The following is a 17,552-nucleotide window of genomic DNA, read 5'->3' as shown; positions in this document are numbered from 1 at the left end:
ACTATAGACTTGATTGAGGTACTGTGTCCCCGGTACCAAATACCATCTAGGTTCCATTTCTCTAGGCAGGCGATACCGAAAATGTACACAGACCTCAGAAAAAGACTCACCAGTGTCCTAAAAAATGCAGTTGTACCCAATGTCCACTTAACCACGGACATGTGGACAAGTGGAGCAGGGCAGACTCAGGACTATATGACTGTGACAGCCCACTGGGTAGATGTATTGACTCCCGCCGCAAGAACAGCAGCGGCGGCACCAGTAGCAGCATCTCGCAAACGCCAACTCTTTCCTAGGCAGGCTACGCTTTGTATCACCGCTTTCCAGAATACGCACACAGCTAAAAACCTCTTACGGCAACTGAGGAAGATCATCGCAGAATGGCTTACCCCAATTGGACTCTCCTGTGGATTTGTGGCATCTGACAACGCCAGCAATATTGTGTGTGCATTAAATATGGGCAAATTCCAGCACGTCCCATGTTTTGCACATACCTTGAATTTGGTGGTGCAGAATTATTTAAAAAATGAGAGGGGCGTGCAAGAGATGCTGTCGGTGGCCAGAAGAATTGCGGGACACTTTCGGCGTACAGGCACCACGTACAGAAGACTGGAGCAACACCAAAAACGCCTGAACCTGCCCTGCCATCATCTGAAGCAAGAAGTGGTAACGAGGTGGAATTCAACCCTCTATATGCTTCAGAGGTTGGAGGAGCAGCAAAAGGCCATTCAAGCCTATACAACTGACCACGATATAGGAGGTGGAATGCACCTGTCTCAAGCGCAGTGGAGAATGATTTCAACGTTGTGCAAGGTTCTGCAACCTTTTGAACTTGCCACACGTGAAGTCAGTTCAGACACTGCCAGCCTGAGTCAGGTCATTCCCCTCATCAGGCTTTTGCAGAAGAAGCTGGAGACATTGAAGGAGGAGCTAACACTGAGCGATTCCGCTAGGCATGTGGGACTTGTGGATGGAGCCCTTAATTCGCTTAACAAGGATTCACGGGTGGTCAATCTGTTGAAATCAGAGCACTACATTTTGGCCACCGTGCTCGATCCTAGATTTAAAACCTACGTTGTATCTCTCTTTCCGGCAGACACAAGTCTGCAGGGGTTCAAAGAACTGCTGGTGAGAAAATTGTCAAGTCAAGCGGAACGCGACCTGTCAACATCTCCTCCTTCACATTCTCCCGCAACTGGGGGTGCGAGGAAAAGGCTTAGAATTCCGAGCCCACCCGCTGGCGGTGATGCAGGGCAGTCTGGAGCGACTGCTGATGCTGACATCTGGTCCGGACTGAAGGACCTGACAACGATTACGGACATGTCGTCTACTGTCACTGCATATGATTCTCTCCCCATTGAAAGAATGGTGGAGGATTATATGAGTGACCGCATCCAAGTAGGCACGTCAGACAGTCCGTACGTATACTGGCAGGAAAAAGAGGCAATTTGGAGGCCCTTGCACAAACTGGCTTTATTCTACCTAAGTTGCCCTCCCACAAGTGTGTACTCCGAAAGAGTGTTTAGTGCCGCCGCTCACCTTGTCAGCAATCGGCGTACGAGGTTACTTCCAGAAAATGTGGAGAAGATGATGTTCATTAAAATGAATTATAATCAATTCCTCCATGGAGACATTCACCAGCAGCAATTGCCCCCACAAAGTACACAGGGAGCTGTGATGGTGGATTCCAGTGGGCAACGAATTGATAATCTGTGAGGAGGGGGATGTACACGGTGATGAATCAGAGGATGATGATGAGGTGGACATCTTGCCTCTGTAGAGCCAGTTTGTGCAAGGAGAGATTAATTGCTTCTTTTTTGGTGGGGGTCCAAACCAACCCGTCATTTCAGTCACAGTCGTGTGGTAGACCCTGTCACTGAAATGATGGGTTGGTTAAAGTGTGCATGTCCTGTTTATACAACATAAGGGTGGGTGGGAGGGCCCAAGGACAATTCCATCTTGCACCTCTTTTTTTCTTTCATTTTTCTTTGCGTCATGTGCTGTTTGGGGAGTGTTTTTTGGAAGGGCCAGCCTGCGTGACACTGCAGTGCCACTCCTAGATGGGCCAGGTGTTTGTGTCGTCTACTAGGGTCGCTTAGCTTACTCACACAGCTACCTCATTGCGCCTCTTTTTTCCTTTGCGTCATGTGCTGTTTGGGGAGTATTTTTTGGAAGGGCCATCCTGCCTGACACTGCAGTGCCACTCCTAGATGGGCCAGGTGTTTGTGTCGGCCACTAGGGTCGCTGAGCTTAGTCACACAGCTACCTCATTGCGCCTCTTTTTTTCTTTGCATCATGTGCTGTTTGGGGAGTGTTTTTTGGAAGGGCCATCCTGCGTGACACTGCAGTGACACTCCTAGATGGGCCAGGTGTTTGTGTCGGCTACTAGGGTCGCTTAGCTTACTCACACAGCTACCTCATTGCGCCTCTTTTTTCCTTTGCGTCATGTGCTGTTTGGGGAGTATTTTTTGGAAGGGCCATCCTGCCTGACACTGCAGTGCCACTCCTAGATGGGCCAGGTGTTTGTGTCGGCCACTAGGGTCGCTTAGCTTACTCACACAGCTACCTCATTGCGCCTCTTTTTTTTCTTCTTTGCGTCATGTGCTGTTTGGGGAGTATTTTTTGGAAGGGCCATCCTGCCTGACACTGCAGTGCCACTCCTAGATGGGCCAGGTGTTTGTGTCGGCCACTTGGGTCGCTGAGCTTAGTCACACAGCTACCTCATTGCGCCTCTTTTTTTCTTTGCGTCATGTGCTGTTTGGGGAGTGTTTTTTGGAAGGGCCATCCTGCGTGACACTGCAGTGCCACTCCTAGATGGGCCAGGTGTTTGTGTCGGCCACTAGGGGCGCTTAGCTTACTCACACAGCTACCTCATTGCGCCTCTTTTTTTTCTTCTTTGCGTCATGTGCTGTTTGGGGAGTATTTTTTGGAAGGGCCATCCTGCGTGACACTGCAGTGCCACTCCTAGATGGGCTAGGTGTTTGTGTCGGCCACTTGGGTCGCTGAGCTTAGTCACACAGCTACCTCATTGCGCCTCTTTTTTTCTTTGCGTCATGTGCTGTTTGGGGAGTGTTTTTTGGAAGGGCCATCCTGCGTGACACTGCAGTGCCACTCCTAGATGGGCCAGGTGTTTGTGTCGGCCACTTGGGTCGCTGAGCTTAGTCATCCAGCGACCTCGGTGCAAATTTTAGGACTAAAAATAATATTGTGAGGTGTTCAGAATAAACTGAAAATGAGTGGAAATTATGGTTATTGAGGTTAATAATACTTTGGGATCAAAATGACCCCCAAATTCTATGATTTAAGCTTTTTTTTTTAGGGTTTTTTGAAAAAAACACCCGAATCCAAAACACACCCGACTCCGACAAAAAAAATTTGGTGAGGTTTTGCCAAAACGCGTTCGAACCCAAAACACGGCCGCGGAACCGAACCCAAAACCAAAACACAAAACCCGAAAAATTTCCGGTGCACATCTCTACTCGTTACTCATGCAAAACACCTGAGCCATGTTTTGCATGTTGTGCCAAATTTGGCAAATTAGTAAAGATGTAAGTGGACACATCTGTATTATAGGCAAATGCCTATCATTTGGAATGCCTTGTGGCATCCCTACTCTAGGACCAGCCTGTCTCTCACTGGTGGCAAAGTGTATTAAAAAGTTTTTTTTATTTTTTTATGAACAATTGCAGTGTAGCCTTTGGCTGATGCAGGAGTGGAATGGGGGTAGAGTAGGCACTGGTACTGATCACCTGCTCACCCAATTAATTACTTTGACATACTGATTTGACCACCATGGTGACCAGTGTGTGGATGCCGGGGCATGGCGTGGGTGGAGCAGGAGCTAATGAGGAGTAAGGGCAGGCTCCATCAGTCATGGAGAACACTGCTGCTTTTACCTGCTGCGGGCCAATGGAGAAATGATGGCGGTTGAGCCTATGGGAGTGCCGGTAAGGACCTACATCTGTGAACAAGCTGCATCCTCTGGTCTGAACTTCACCAGTGCGTGCTCAATTTAGTCTGAGCAATGCTGCTTACTATATCATGTAGCTGTCTCTTCTTTCCTCCAGGCACCAGTAAACTGTATGTGTCACCATGTTGACCCCCCGAACAGCTACAGTGTGCGTGTGTCTTATGTGTGTCATTTTGTACCCTACAAGGCCCCAGTGTGTATGTAACCATGTTCCTCCCCAAACTAGTGTGTGTGTCATTTTGTACCCAACAAATTCCCACTGTGTATGTATCCATGCCCCCCAACCAAGATACAGTGTGTGCCATATTGTACTGTCTTTGGTCACAATGTAACCATTCCCCCCTGTTTCTGCCCCACAGTCTCCAGTGTGCCACCTTGCAACCACTCCCCAATATGTATGTCTTTATATCCCTGTCCAGGCTCCATTATGTATGCCACCATGTCCTACCAGACCCCATGGTGTATGTCATCATGCACAAGCCCCAGTGTGTATGTCACCATATCCCCACCAGGCACCTGTATATATGTCACTATTCCCCCCACAGGCCCCAGTGTATATCATCATGCCCCCACCAAATCCCAAGTATGTGTGTCACCATATACACCCAGGCCCCAGCATATGTCCTATGCCCCCATGCTCCTAGTGGGTATGGCAACATGCCCCCAGGCCCCAATATGTATGTCACCATGTCCTCCAAGACCCCAGTATGTACATATGTCACCATGCCAAGGTCACAGTGTGTCACCATGGCCTCAGGGTGTATGACAATATATCTTCCCAGGCACCAGTGAACCTCCTCCAGGCCCCAGTGTGTATGTCACCATGCACCCCCATCCAGGCTGCAGTGTGTGTGTCACCATATCCCTCCATGGCACTGTATGTATGTCATCATGCCCCCCCCCCCCCTGGTTCTAGGGTGTATGTCAACATGCCACCCTATCTGCATATAAACACTAAGGTTTGTGGTGGGATTATCTGCTAGGGGGCATTAACCAAAGTCTTGCCAAATCGGTTAGGGCCATGTCTGAGTGCGGGTCATGGGCAGGACTGATAATCAGTACCCCCTGCTGTAGCTGATCTCTGCATATGCAGTGATCAGCATAATTGTGCTGAGAGGGGAGAAATGTTCCCATCATCGCATGTTTACTTCCGGCGTATGATCCCCACTTTGAATTCTGGGGCATGATTTTGGGAGTGATGCCGGTGGTGAGAGACTGCCGCATCACTCCCAGGGGTGGCTACAGCAGGATGAAGTCTATATTGCCCCTCCAGGTCCACTGGGATGGTAAAGTATAAACAAGTCTGTTTTTGAGCAAAAATTCTTTAAAAACGTATGTTGGCATTTTGACATGTCGGCATTTTGAACATGTTGGTATAATGAATGTCGGTATTTTGACCATGTCAGTATTTTGAATGTTGATCAATGGCTGTTGGGATTATGACCATTGTTATTGTGTCTGTCTTTATATCAACTGCTACCCATCATATGTGCTAAGACATTGCCAAGTAATGCACTATTGGCTGCGGTCATATCACATACATTATTGCCAGTTAAGTGGTGAATCCAAACATTGATCCTAACAATAATGCTCTAACCAAAACTTTAACCCAAACCCCTAATCCAACTGTAACCCCTAACCCTAATAACCACACCCTAGAAAGATAGAGAAGATGGCCAAATGGTTCTTACCTGCCTTCAAATTCTTTGTTTCTATGACATCATGCAACCCGGGTGGAAAAAAAATAAACTTTTAATGTGTTTCCTGCCAGTCTCCCTCTTTCTGCCTGCGCCCTGCTGAATACAGCACAGTATGTGATCTGGAATACCAAGAATCTTGGAGCCCAGTACAATTGTCTTCCATGAACTCCCCTGTTGCCGGGCCAGCATAGTGCTTTTGAATACCCTTGGACTCTTCTCTAGGTTGTTCTTTGAACTCTGTGGGCCTAATTCGGACCTTATTGCAGCAGTAAAATTGTTCTCCAATGGGCAAAACCATGTGCTCTGCAGGTGGGGCAGATATAACATGTGCAGAGAGAGTTGAATTTGGGTGGGGTGTGTTCAAACTGTAATCTAAATTGCAGTGTAAAAATAAAGCAGCCATTATCAGTGGCAAATGCAGGATTTGCATGGGGGGGTTTCCAGAACTGGGAGAAGCCAAGCACGGGAGGTGACCCAGTATATGCTGGGTCTGTAAAACTAGTGTGTCTGTGTGTGTGTGTGTGTATATATACACACACACACACACACACACACACACACATATATATATATACTCCAAATACATCGTACAAGCAGCGGCACTCAGAGACTTAGGTAAGTGAAAAAATGTGAAAATTTAATCCATATTACAATATGTTCAGGCCAACGTTTCGGGGCACACCCGCCCCTTTGTCAAGGTGAACCAAAAGTGAATAAAACATAAAACCACAGTACCTTATATTCGTGAGGAAGACCCGCTGGCGGGAAGCAACGCGGCCATAGGCAGACAGTGCGTCTCGCCCGGCCGTCTCAGGTGTAGTGACGTCGGCAGTGCGCCGTAGAGTCCTCCGTCCAAGCGCCGCCGGCCTCCTGTGTTGCCTGGGGAACCAGGACGCTGCCCTAGCCCCTGCTTCCGGTATACCGCGTCACCATAGAAACCCGGCTTACACTGGTGCCCGGCCGCCGGACCGTCCTCCATTCTCGCCGCACTGACGACCCTGTGAAAACAAATGCACATATATCTGGCACTGTCATAAACTAGTAAATTTGTTACATTACTGAAATATTAACTCCTGAATACTCTGTTTAGACACATGATTACACATTGCTATTGCTGCAAATGTTGCCAAGCGTTCATGTTAATCTAGCATATATGTAATCCTGTCATGACATGATACGCCGTGAGTGCGACTATTTAATGCACGGAATTTCGCTGTCTAATTACCACAAAGAGAAAAAGATCCCACGCGGATTCCGTGTCCGCAATGTCCCCACAATAGGCAGATTCAACGCAGAGTTTTGCAACCGATGGATAGGCATTCTTAACAAGTGCAGTCTCGACCTGATGCTGCTGGTGGTGGAAGAAGCTGCCCGGGAGCTCAAAATCACCAGGGACAAAATACAACAGTTGGAGGTAACACACAAAGTAGTGTTACAGACAGACAGCAGTCAGTCCTTAATTCAGAAGTTGCAACAGCAGACTGAGACCTACAAAAAAGAGCTTATCAGATTTAAGCGGAACAAATTTCTGATAGTAAAGGAGGACTACGAGACCAACAAGGTCTATCGTTGGGTCTCTGGTGGGGAGCCTGGTAATCACAAGCCCTATAATTACAGGGCGAAACACAGCTGGCGTAAACGCAGGGAGGACCACAGTGTCGAATTGGCAACATCAAACAGCGACAGTGAATTTGCCGTGAATGATTCCGAAGGTCCGTCAGAAAACATCAATGTCCCTTTAGGGAACTCCCCTGCAATGGCAACCGGGGCAATAGCAAAAACAAGAGGACGCCCACCCGCAGGGGCAAACAGAACACCAGGATCCAGAAGCGTTCCGTCCAGAAAGAAGACTTAATATACAACCTGTCGGACCGGCACTTAAGTCACATTGAAACTAAAGCATTAAGCAATGGCCTCTCATTCATACCGACGAATAAATTTGATGAGTTGAGTTGGCAGATGGAGTTACACAAGTTCTCTCGTAAACTCCGTCTGCAAGAATTTTTCCAGGGACATCCACCTCCCGCAGTCCAAGACCCTCACCAAGCTTTCATTAATTCCATGCACAGATCTAAATTTGATCCTACATCCAGTAACTCCTCCATCAAGACGTTCTCCCGGCTATTGGATGAATCTGTCTCTAAGTACACAGCAGCTACCACAAGAACACATTATAACCTGTCCAAAGCGGAATTCAGGGCCCTGAAACAACTGGGGACCTATAGGGACATAGTGATCCGCCCCGCCGATAAAGGGGGCGGGATCGTAGTGATGAATTTGGAGGACTACAAATCCGAAATATATAGTCCGCTTTCGGACACTTCCGTTTACCAGCAATTACTCACGGATCCTACGGTGAGATTCAAGGAGGAACTAGATGGCATTTTGGATCAGGCATGCCAGTCTAATGTAATTACTAGCAAGTTATGTATGGCTCTTAAACAGGAGTTTCCAGTGGTACCGGTACTATTCACAGTACCAAAAATGCACAAAAATTCATCAAAGCCACCGGGGAGACCCATCATATCTGCACAAGGAGCACTTTACCAACCGATATCTATGTTCCTAGACAGCATTGTCCAGCCCCTGATTATTCAACAGCGGGGTTTTATTAAGGATACCACCGCGTTTCTAAATATGTTGGAAGCAGTAATAGAGGTACCGATGGGGACGATGATATGCACCATTGACATCTGCAGTCTATATACCTGCATACCTCAAGCCCAGGGCCTGACAGCAATGAGGGAATTCCTAGTCAAGATGAAGGTCGACACGTTTGATGTGGACTTATTTCTCAAGCTGTTGGAATTGACACTTACTAGAAATTATTTCCTTTTCGATGGTAAGTTCTTTCGCCAAACAAGTGGGTGTGCGATGGGCAGCAATGTATCGCCATCGTTCGCAAACGTGTTCATGCTACAGGAAGAACAGCAAATGTTCTTCAACAATCCAGAGGTTGCCCAGCACATTATACAATATTGCAGATACATAGATGACGTGTTCATCTTATGGGCAGGGGGGCAGGACCAGTTTGATGAGTTGGTTACTTCTATCAACAACAGAGACTCATCCATCAGGGTCACGGCACAGAGTAGCCATGAGGCCCTTAATTACCTGGACGTGTTGGTATCCATCAAGGGGAACAAAATCCACACTGAAGTGTATTATAAGCCCACAGACAAAAATACGCTGTTAAGACAGAACAGCCATCACCCCAAGGCTTTGAAGAAAGGTCTACCTAAATCACAGCTTATTAGAGCAGCCAGGATCACCAGCGAAGCAACCGAGGTAGAGGGAGCATTAACTAAAGTGGTGACACGCTTTACGGAAAGAGGATATGATCGGAAGGAATTACTGGAATGCAAACAAGCAGTCTCTGAAATACCGAGGGCAAGGTTACTGGAACAACGAGATAGGGAGAACACCCAAGTTGTACCATTCGTTACCAAATATAATACTTCAAGCCCAGTGGTGCCAAGAGCGCTTAAGGCTCTCTGGCCCATAATTGCAACGGACAAGAGTCTATCCATATTCCGGCAAAAGAAACCGATGGCATGTTATACCCGGAGTAAGAGCATCAAAGATATGGTGGTACATGCAGACATCACGGGGTTTGACAAAAGTACAACATCCACGTTTCTATCTAGGTCCCCGGGTTGCTGCAGATGCCTGGGATGCGACACATGCAAATTTATGAATCCAGGTGGCATGTTTTCATCCTGTGTCTCAGGGAAATCCTTCAAGGTCAATCATATCCTCACTTGTACTACAACGTATGTTGTATACGTAATAACTTGCCCGTGCCAGCTTCAATACGTAGGCAAGACCATACGCACCTTCAGGGAGCGGTTTGCTATGCACAAATCTTCTATCAAAGCTGCGTTAGCTGGGAAACCCTCGGATTAACCTGTGGCTAAACACTTCAGGGAGTGTGGACACGATCTGAGAGATTTGAGTTTTTCCATTATTGACCATGTCCCGAAGAGGATCAGAGGGGGCGATAGACATGGACAATTACTGCGCATGGAGACTAGGTGGATGTATAAGTTGGACACCATCAGGCCGAAGGGTCTTAATGACATGATACAGTGGAATGCACTTTAGTTTTAAAATATACGTATGTGTTTCAGTAGGTACAGCAACAGAGTATCATGTCATGACAGGATTACATATATGCTAGATTAACATGAACGCTTGGCAACATTTGCAGCAATAGCAATGTGTAATCATGTGTCTAAACAGAGTATTCAGGAGTTAATATTTCAGTAATGTAACAAATTTACTAGTTTATGACAGTGCCAGATATATGTGCATTTGTTTTCACAGGGTCGTCAGTGCGGCGAGAATGGAGGACGGTCCGGCGGCCGGGCACCAGTGTAAGCCGGGTTTCTATGGTGACGCGGTATACCGGAAGCAGGGGCTAGGGCAGCGTCCTGGTTCCCCAGGCAACACAGGAGGCCGGCGGCGCTTGGACGGAGGACTCTACGGCGCACTGCCGACGTCACTACACCTGAGACGGCCGGGCGAGACGCACTGTATACCTATGGCCGCGTTGCTTCCCGCCAGCGGGTCTTCCTCACGAATATAAGGTACTGTGGTTTTATGTTTTATTCACTTTTGGTTCACCTTGACAAAGGGGCGGGTGTGCCCCGAAACGTTGGCCTGAACATATTGTAATATGGATTAAATTTTCACATTTTTTCACTTACCTAAGTCTCTGAGTGCCGCTGCTTGTACGATGTATTTGGAGTATTAATCATTTCCAGAGGGCACCGGAGCAAATTTTCTAAGAGAGGTGAGTGCCGGTCCTACATGCCATATATATATATATATATATATATATATATATATATACACACATATATATATATATATATACACACATATATATATACACATATATACATATATATATATATACACACATATATATACACACATATATATACATATACACATATATATATATATATATATATATACATATATATATATATATACATATATATACTAGAGATGTGCACTTGAAATTTTTCGGGTTTTGTGTTTTGGTTTTGGGTTCGGTTCCGCGGCCGTGTTTTGGGTTCGACCGCGTTTTGGCAAAACCTCACCGAATTTTTTTTGTCGGATTCGAGTGTGTTTTGGATTCGGGTGTTTTTTTCAAAAAACACTAAAAAATAGCTTAAATCATAGAATTTGGGAGTCATTTTGACCCCAAAGTATTATTAACCTCAAAAACCATAATTTCCACTCATTTTGAGTCTATTATGAATACCTCACACCTCACAATATTATTTTTAGTCCTAAAATTTGCACCGAGGTCGCTGGATGACTAAGCTAAGCGACCCTAGTGGCTGACACAAACACCTAGCCCATCTAGGAGTGGCACTGCAGTGTCACGCAGGATGGCCCTTCCAAAAAACACTCCCCAAACAGCACATGACGCAAAGAAAAAAAGAGGCGCAATGAGGTAGCTGTGTGAGTAAGATAAGCGACCCTAGTGGCCGACACAAACACCTGGCCCATCTAGGAGTGGCACTGCAGTGTCACGCAGGATGGCCCTTCCAAAAAACACTCCCCAAACAGCACATGACGCAAAGAAAAAAAGAGGCGCAATGAGGTAGCTGTGTGAGTAAGATAAGCGACCCTAGTGGCCGACACAAACACCTGGCCCATCTAGGAGTGGCACTGCAGTGTCACGCAGGATGGCCCTTCCAAAAAACACTCCCCAAACAGCACATGACGCAAAGAAAAAAAGAGGCGCAATGAGGTAGCTGTGTGAGTAAGATAAGCGACCCTAGTGGCCGACACAAACACCTGGCCCATCTAGGAGTGGCACTGCAGTGTCACGCAGGATGGCCCTTCCAAAAAACACTCCCCAAACAGCACATGACGCAAAGAAGAAAAAAAGAAAAAAGAGGTGCAAGATGGAATTGTCCTTGGGCCCTCCCACCCACCCTTATGTTGTATAAACAGGACATGCACACTTTAACCAACCCATCATTTCAGTGACAGGGTCTGCCACACGACTGTGACTGAAATGACGGGTTGGTTTGGACCCCCACCAAAAAAGAAGCAATTAATCTCTCCTTGCACAAACTGGCTCTACAGAGGCAAGATGTCCACCTCATCATCATCCTCCGATATATCACCGTGTACATACCCCTCCTCACAGATTATCAATTCGTCCCCACTGGAATCCACCATCTCAGCTCCCTGTGTACTTTGTGGAGGCAATTGCTGCTGGTCAATGTCTCCACGGAGGAATTGATTATAATTCATTTTAATGAACATCATCTTCTCCACATTTTCTGGATGTAACCTCGTACGCCGATTGCTGACAAGGTGAGCGGCGGCACTAAACACTCTTTCGGAGTACACACTTGTGGGAGGGCAACTTAGGTAGAATAAAGCCAGTTTGTGCAAGGGCCTCCAAATTGCCTCTTTTTCCTGCCAGTATAAGTACGGACTGGGTGACGTGCCTACTTGGATGCGGTCACTCATATAATCCTCCACCATTCTTTCAATGGGGAGAGAATCATATGCAGTGACAGTAGACGACATGTCCGTAATCGTTGTCAGGTCCTTCAGTCCGGACCAGATGTCAGCATCAGCAGTCGCTCCAGACTGCCCTGCATCACCGCCAGCGGGTGGGCTCGGAATTCTGAGCCTTTTCCTCGCACCCCCAGTTGCGGGAGAATGTGAAGGAGGAGATGTTGACAGGTCGCATTCCGCTTGACTTGACAATTTTCTCACCAGCAGGTCTTTGAACCCCAGCAGACTTGTGTGTGCCGGAAAGAGAGATCCAAGGTAGGTTTTAAATCTAGGATCGAGCACGGTGGCCAAAATGTAGTGCTCTGATTTCAACAGATTGACCACCCGTGAATCCTTGTTAAGCGAATTAAGGGCTCCATCCACAAGTCCCACATGCCTAGCGGAATCGCTCCGTGTTAGCTCCTCCTTCAATGTCTCCAGCTTCTTCTGCAAAAGCCTGATGAGGGGAATGACCTGACTCAGGCTGGCAGTGTCTGAACTGACTTCACGTGTGGCAAGTTCAAAGGGCAGCAGAACCTTGCACAACGTTGAAATCATTCTCCACTGCGCTTGAGACAGGTGCATTCCACCTCCTATATCGTGCTGAATTGTATAGGCTTGAATGGCCTTTTGCTGCTCCTCCAACCTCTGAAGCATATATAGGGTTGAATTCCACCTCGTTACCACTTCTTGCTTCAGATTATGGCAGGGCAGGTTCAGGCGTTTTTGGTGTTGCTCCAGTCTTCTGTACGTGGTGCATGTACGCCGAAAGTGTCCCGCAATTCTTCTGGCCACCGACAGCATCTCTTGCACGCCCCTGTCGTTTTTAAAAAAATTCTGCACCACCAAATTCAAGGTATGTGCAAAACATGGGACGTGCTGGAATTTGCCCATATTTAATGCACACACAATATTGCTGGCGTTGTCCGATGCCACAAATCCACAGGAGAGTCCAATTGGGGTAAGCCATTCCGCGATGATCTTCCTCAGTTGCCGTAAGAGGTTTTCAGCTTTGTGCGTATTCTGGAAACCGGTGATACAAAGCGTAGCCTGCCTAGGAAAGAGTTGGCGTTTGCGAGATGCTGCTACTGGTGCCGCCGCTGCTGTTCTTGCGGCTGGAGTCCATACATCTACCCAGTGGGCTGTCACAGTCATATAGTCCTGACTCTGCCCTGCTCCACTTGTCCACATGTCCGTGGTTAAGTGGACATTGGGTACAACTGCATTTTTTAGGACACTGGTGAGTCTTTTTCTGACGTCCGTGTACATTCTCGGTATCGCCTGCCTAGAGAAGTGGAACCTAGATGGTATTTGGTAACGGGGGCACACTATCTCAAGAAATTGTCTAGTTCCCTGTGAACTAACGGCGGATACCGGACGCACGTCTAACACCAACATAGTTGTCAAGGCCTCAGTTATCCGCTTTGCAGCAGGATGACTGCTGTGATATTTCATCTTCCTCGCAAAGGACTGTTGGAGTCAATTGCTTGGTGGAAGTAGTAAAAGTGGTCTTACGATTTCCCCTCTGGGATGACCATCGACTCCCAGCAGCAACAACAGCAGCGCCAGCAGCAGTAGGCGTTACACGCAAGGATGCATCGGAGGAATCCCAGGCAGGAGAGGAATCGTCAGAATTGCCAGTGACATGGCCTGCAGGACTATTGGCATTCCTGGGGAAGGAGGAAATTGACACTGGTGGGGTGGTTTGCGTGAGCTTGGTTACAAGAGGAAGGGATTTACTGGTCAGTGGACTGCTTCCGCTGTCGCCCAAAGTTTTTGAACTTGTCACTGACTTATTATGAATGCGCTGCAGGTGACGTATAAGGGAGGATGTTCCGAGGTGGTTAACGTCCTTACCCCTACTTATTACAGCTTGACAAAGGCAACACACGGCTTGACAAATGTCCGCATTTCTGTTGAAATACTTCCACACCGAAGAGCTGATTTTTTTGGTATTTTCACCAGGCATGTCAACGGCCATATTCCTCCCACGGACAACAGGTGTCTCCCCGGGTGCCTGACTTAAACAAACCACCTCACCATCAGAATCCTCCTTGTCAATTTCCTCCCCAGCGCCAGCAACACCCATATCCTCCTCATCCTGGTGTACTTCAACACTGACATCTTCAATCTGACTATCAGGAACTGGACTGCGGGTGCTCCTTCCAGCACTTGCAGGGGGCGTGCAAATGGTGGAAGGCGCATGCTCTTCACGTCCAGTGTTGGGAAGGTCAGGCATCGCAACCGACACAATTGGACTCTCCTTGTGGATTTGGGATTTCGAAGAACGCACAGTTCTTTGCGGTGCTTTTGCCAGCTTGAGTCTTTTCATTTTTCTAGCGAGAGGCTGAGTGCTTCCATCCTCATGTGAAGCTGAACCACTAGCCATGAACATAGGCCAGGGCCTCAGCCGTTCCTTGCCACTCCGTGTGGTAAATGGCATATTGGCAAGTTTACGCTTCTCCTCCGACAATTTTATTTTAGATTTTGGAGTCCTTTTTTTACTGATATTTGGTGTTTTGGATTTGACATGCTCTGTACTATGACATTGGGCATCGGCCTTGGCAGACGACGTTGCTGGCATTTCATCGTCCCGGCCATGACTAGTGGCAGCAGCTTCAGCACGAGGTGGAAGTGGATCTTGATCTTTCCCTAATTTTGGAACCTCAACATTTTTGTTCTCCATATTTTAATAGGCACAACTAAAAGGCACCTCAGGTAAACAATGGAGATGGATGGATACTAGTATACTTATGGATGGACGAGCGACTGCCGACACAGAGGTAGCTACAGCCGTGGACTACCGTACTGTTTCTGCTGCTAATATAGACTGGATGATAATGAGATGAAATTAATATATATATATATATTTAATATCACTAGTACTGCAGCCGGACAGGTATATATATTTATTATGTAATGACTGATGACGGACCTGCTGGACACTGTCAGCTCAGCAGCACCGCAGACTGCTACAGTAAGCTACTATAGTAGTATGTATCAAGAAGAAAGAAAAAAAAAACCACGGGTAGGTGGTATACAATTATGGATGGACGAGCGACTGCCGACACAGAGGTAGCTACAGCCGTGGACTACCGTACTGTGTCTGCTGCTAATATAGACTGGATGATAATGAGATGAAATTAATATATATATATATATAATATCACTAGTACTGCAGCCGGACAGGTATATATATTTATTATGTAATGACTGATGACGTACCTGCTGGACACTGTCAGCTCAGCAGCACCGCAGACTGCTACAGTAAGCTACTATAGTAGTATGTATCAAGAAGAAAGAAAAAAAAAACCACGGGTAGGTGGTATACAATTATGGATGGACGAGCGACTGCCGACACAGAGGTAGCTACAGCCGTGGACTACCGTACTGTGTCTGCTGCTAATATAGACTGGATGATAATGAGATGAAATTAATATATATATATATATATATATAATATCACTAGTACTGCAGCCGGACAGGTATATATATTTATTATGTAATGACTGATGACGGACCTGCTGGACACTGTCAGCTCAGCAGCACCGCAGACTGCTACAGTAAGCTACTATAGTAGTATGTATCAAGAAGAAAGAAGAAAAAAAAACCACGGGTAGGTGGTATACAATTATGGATGGACGAGCGACTGCCGACACAGAGGTAGCTACAGCCGTGGACTACCGTACTGTGTCTGCTGCTAATATAGACTGGATGATAATGAGATGAAATTAATATATATATATATATATAATATCACTAGTACTGCAGCCGGACAGGTATATATATTTATTATGTAATGACTGATGACGGACCTGCTGGACACTGTCAGCTCAGCAGCACCGCAGACTGCTACAGTAAGCTACTATAGTAGTATGTATCAAGAAGAAAGAAAAAAAAAACAAGGGTAGGTGGTATACAATTATATATATATTATATACAATTATATATATATATATATTAAACTGGTGGTGGTTAATTAAACTGGTGGTCAGGTCACTGGTCACACTATCAGCAACTTGCAAGTAGTACTCCAAAGCAGACAATCACAATATATACTGGTGGTCAGTGTGGTCACAATGGCAGTGTGGCACTCTGGCAGCAAAAGTGTGCACTGTACGTTATATGTACTCCTGAGTCCTGCTCTCAGACTCTAACTGCTCCCCACTGTCTCCCCCACAAGTCAGATATACAGTCACACTATCACTTCAGCAAGTAGTAGTACTCCTCCTAATGCTCCCCAAAATTACTAAAGTAAATACTGTGTCTCTCTCTACTCTAGTCTCACTCTCTTCTCTATAAACGGAGAGGACGCCAGCCACGTCCTCTCCCTATCAATCTCAATGCTCGTGTGAAAATGGCGGCGACGCGCGGCTCCTTATATAGAATCCGAGTCTCGCGATAGAATCCGAGCCTCGCGAGAATCCGACAGCGGGATGATGACGTTCGGGCGCGCTCGGGTTAACCGAGCAAGGCGGGAAGATCCGAGTCGCTCAGCCACGTGTAAAAAAACCTGAAGTTCGGGCGGGTTCGGATTCCGAGGAACCGAACCCGCTCATCTCTAATATATACATACATATATATATATATATATATATATATACACATACATACATACATACATACATATGGTATATATATATATATATATATATCTACACATATATATATATATATATATATATATATAAAAAAAAATAGAAGAATTGGCTCCAGGGGGTCGCATCAACTCCCAGTATTCCAACCCCTGATTGGTTAATACTTTTTTTTTAAATAACATGTTCCATCATAAAACATTTATTAAAAACATATTCAAATTAATACACAGGAGATATATTATTCCACACTTTAAGATGTATGACTCTTAGCGCTGAATACAAATGTTGAAGGATCACAACAATCTCCTCCTTCTCCTTATAGTTGGTTCGGAGATAGCTTCACAACACAGACAACCCAACGCATTTCGTCTTATACAAAAGACTTCATCAGGGGTATCTCTACAATAGTAAAAAATCTTATAAGAACTAAAAATAATTGTTCCTTAATAAAAATGCATAATACATTCAATCAAAATATATGAGGAACATATCATTATAATAGAACAAGGATATATCAGAGCAGACAGAATGAAAAGGAAGAAAATTACAATTGAATCTTGGGTCCTACCTCAAGCAGCTGAGAAGTACAGTAGTTTATACAAACAGTATAATGCGACAAAACTTGTTCATACATGCATGATGGAAACTTCAATATAACACCGAGGCTTTCTGATGAACAATCAGTGTGGCCTAATTGGAAAAATATTGACCTCATCATATATACTGAGTGTTCATATTATATATGTAATA

General features: G+C 46.0%; 2 long non-coding RNA genes across 3 annotated transcripts in view; one reads left to right on the top strand and one right to left on the bottom strand.

The window, feature by feature from the left end:
• Positions 1–17,552, top strand: part of LOC134968999 (uncharacterized) — an 86,950-nt gene that overhangs the window by 55,241 nt on the left and 14,157 nt on the right. The gene's annotated exons all lie outside the window — the stretch shown is intronic.
• LOC134968998 (uncharacterized) overlaps positions 1–17,552 on the bottom strand; it is a 131,102-nt gene that overhangs the window by 112,913 nt on the left and 637 nt on the right. Inside the window, exons 3-4 of one of the 2 annotated variants that reach the window (XR_010189363.1) lie at positions 17,371–17,492; positions 16,986–17,201 (exon numbers count right to left, since the gene is read on the bottom strand). This is a non-coding gene — a long non-coding RNA (uncharacterized LOC134968998). Of the gene's footprint in view, positions 1–16,985; positions 17,202–17,370; positions 17,493–17,552 lie in introns of those variants that run through there. The other variant, XR_010189364.1, reaches the window with a different exon arrangement.

This window comes from Pseudophryne corroboree, chromosome 11, assembly GCF_028390025.1.
Source record: "Pseudophryne corroboree isolate aPseCor3 chromosome 11, aPseCor3.hap2, whole genome shotgun sequence".
In the NCBI taxonomy this organism is placed as follows: domain Eukaryota; kingdom Metazoa; phylum Chordata; class Amphibia; order Anura; family Myobatrachidae; genus Pseudophryne; species Pseudophryne corroboree.
This window is presented reverse-complemented; position numbering and strand designations above follow the sequence as displayed.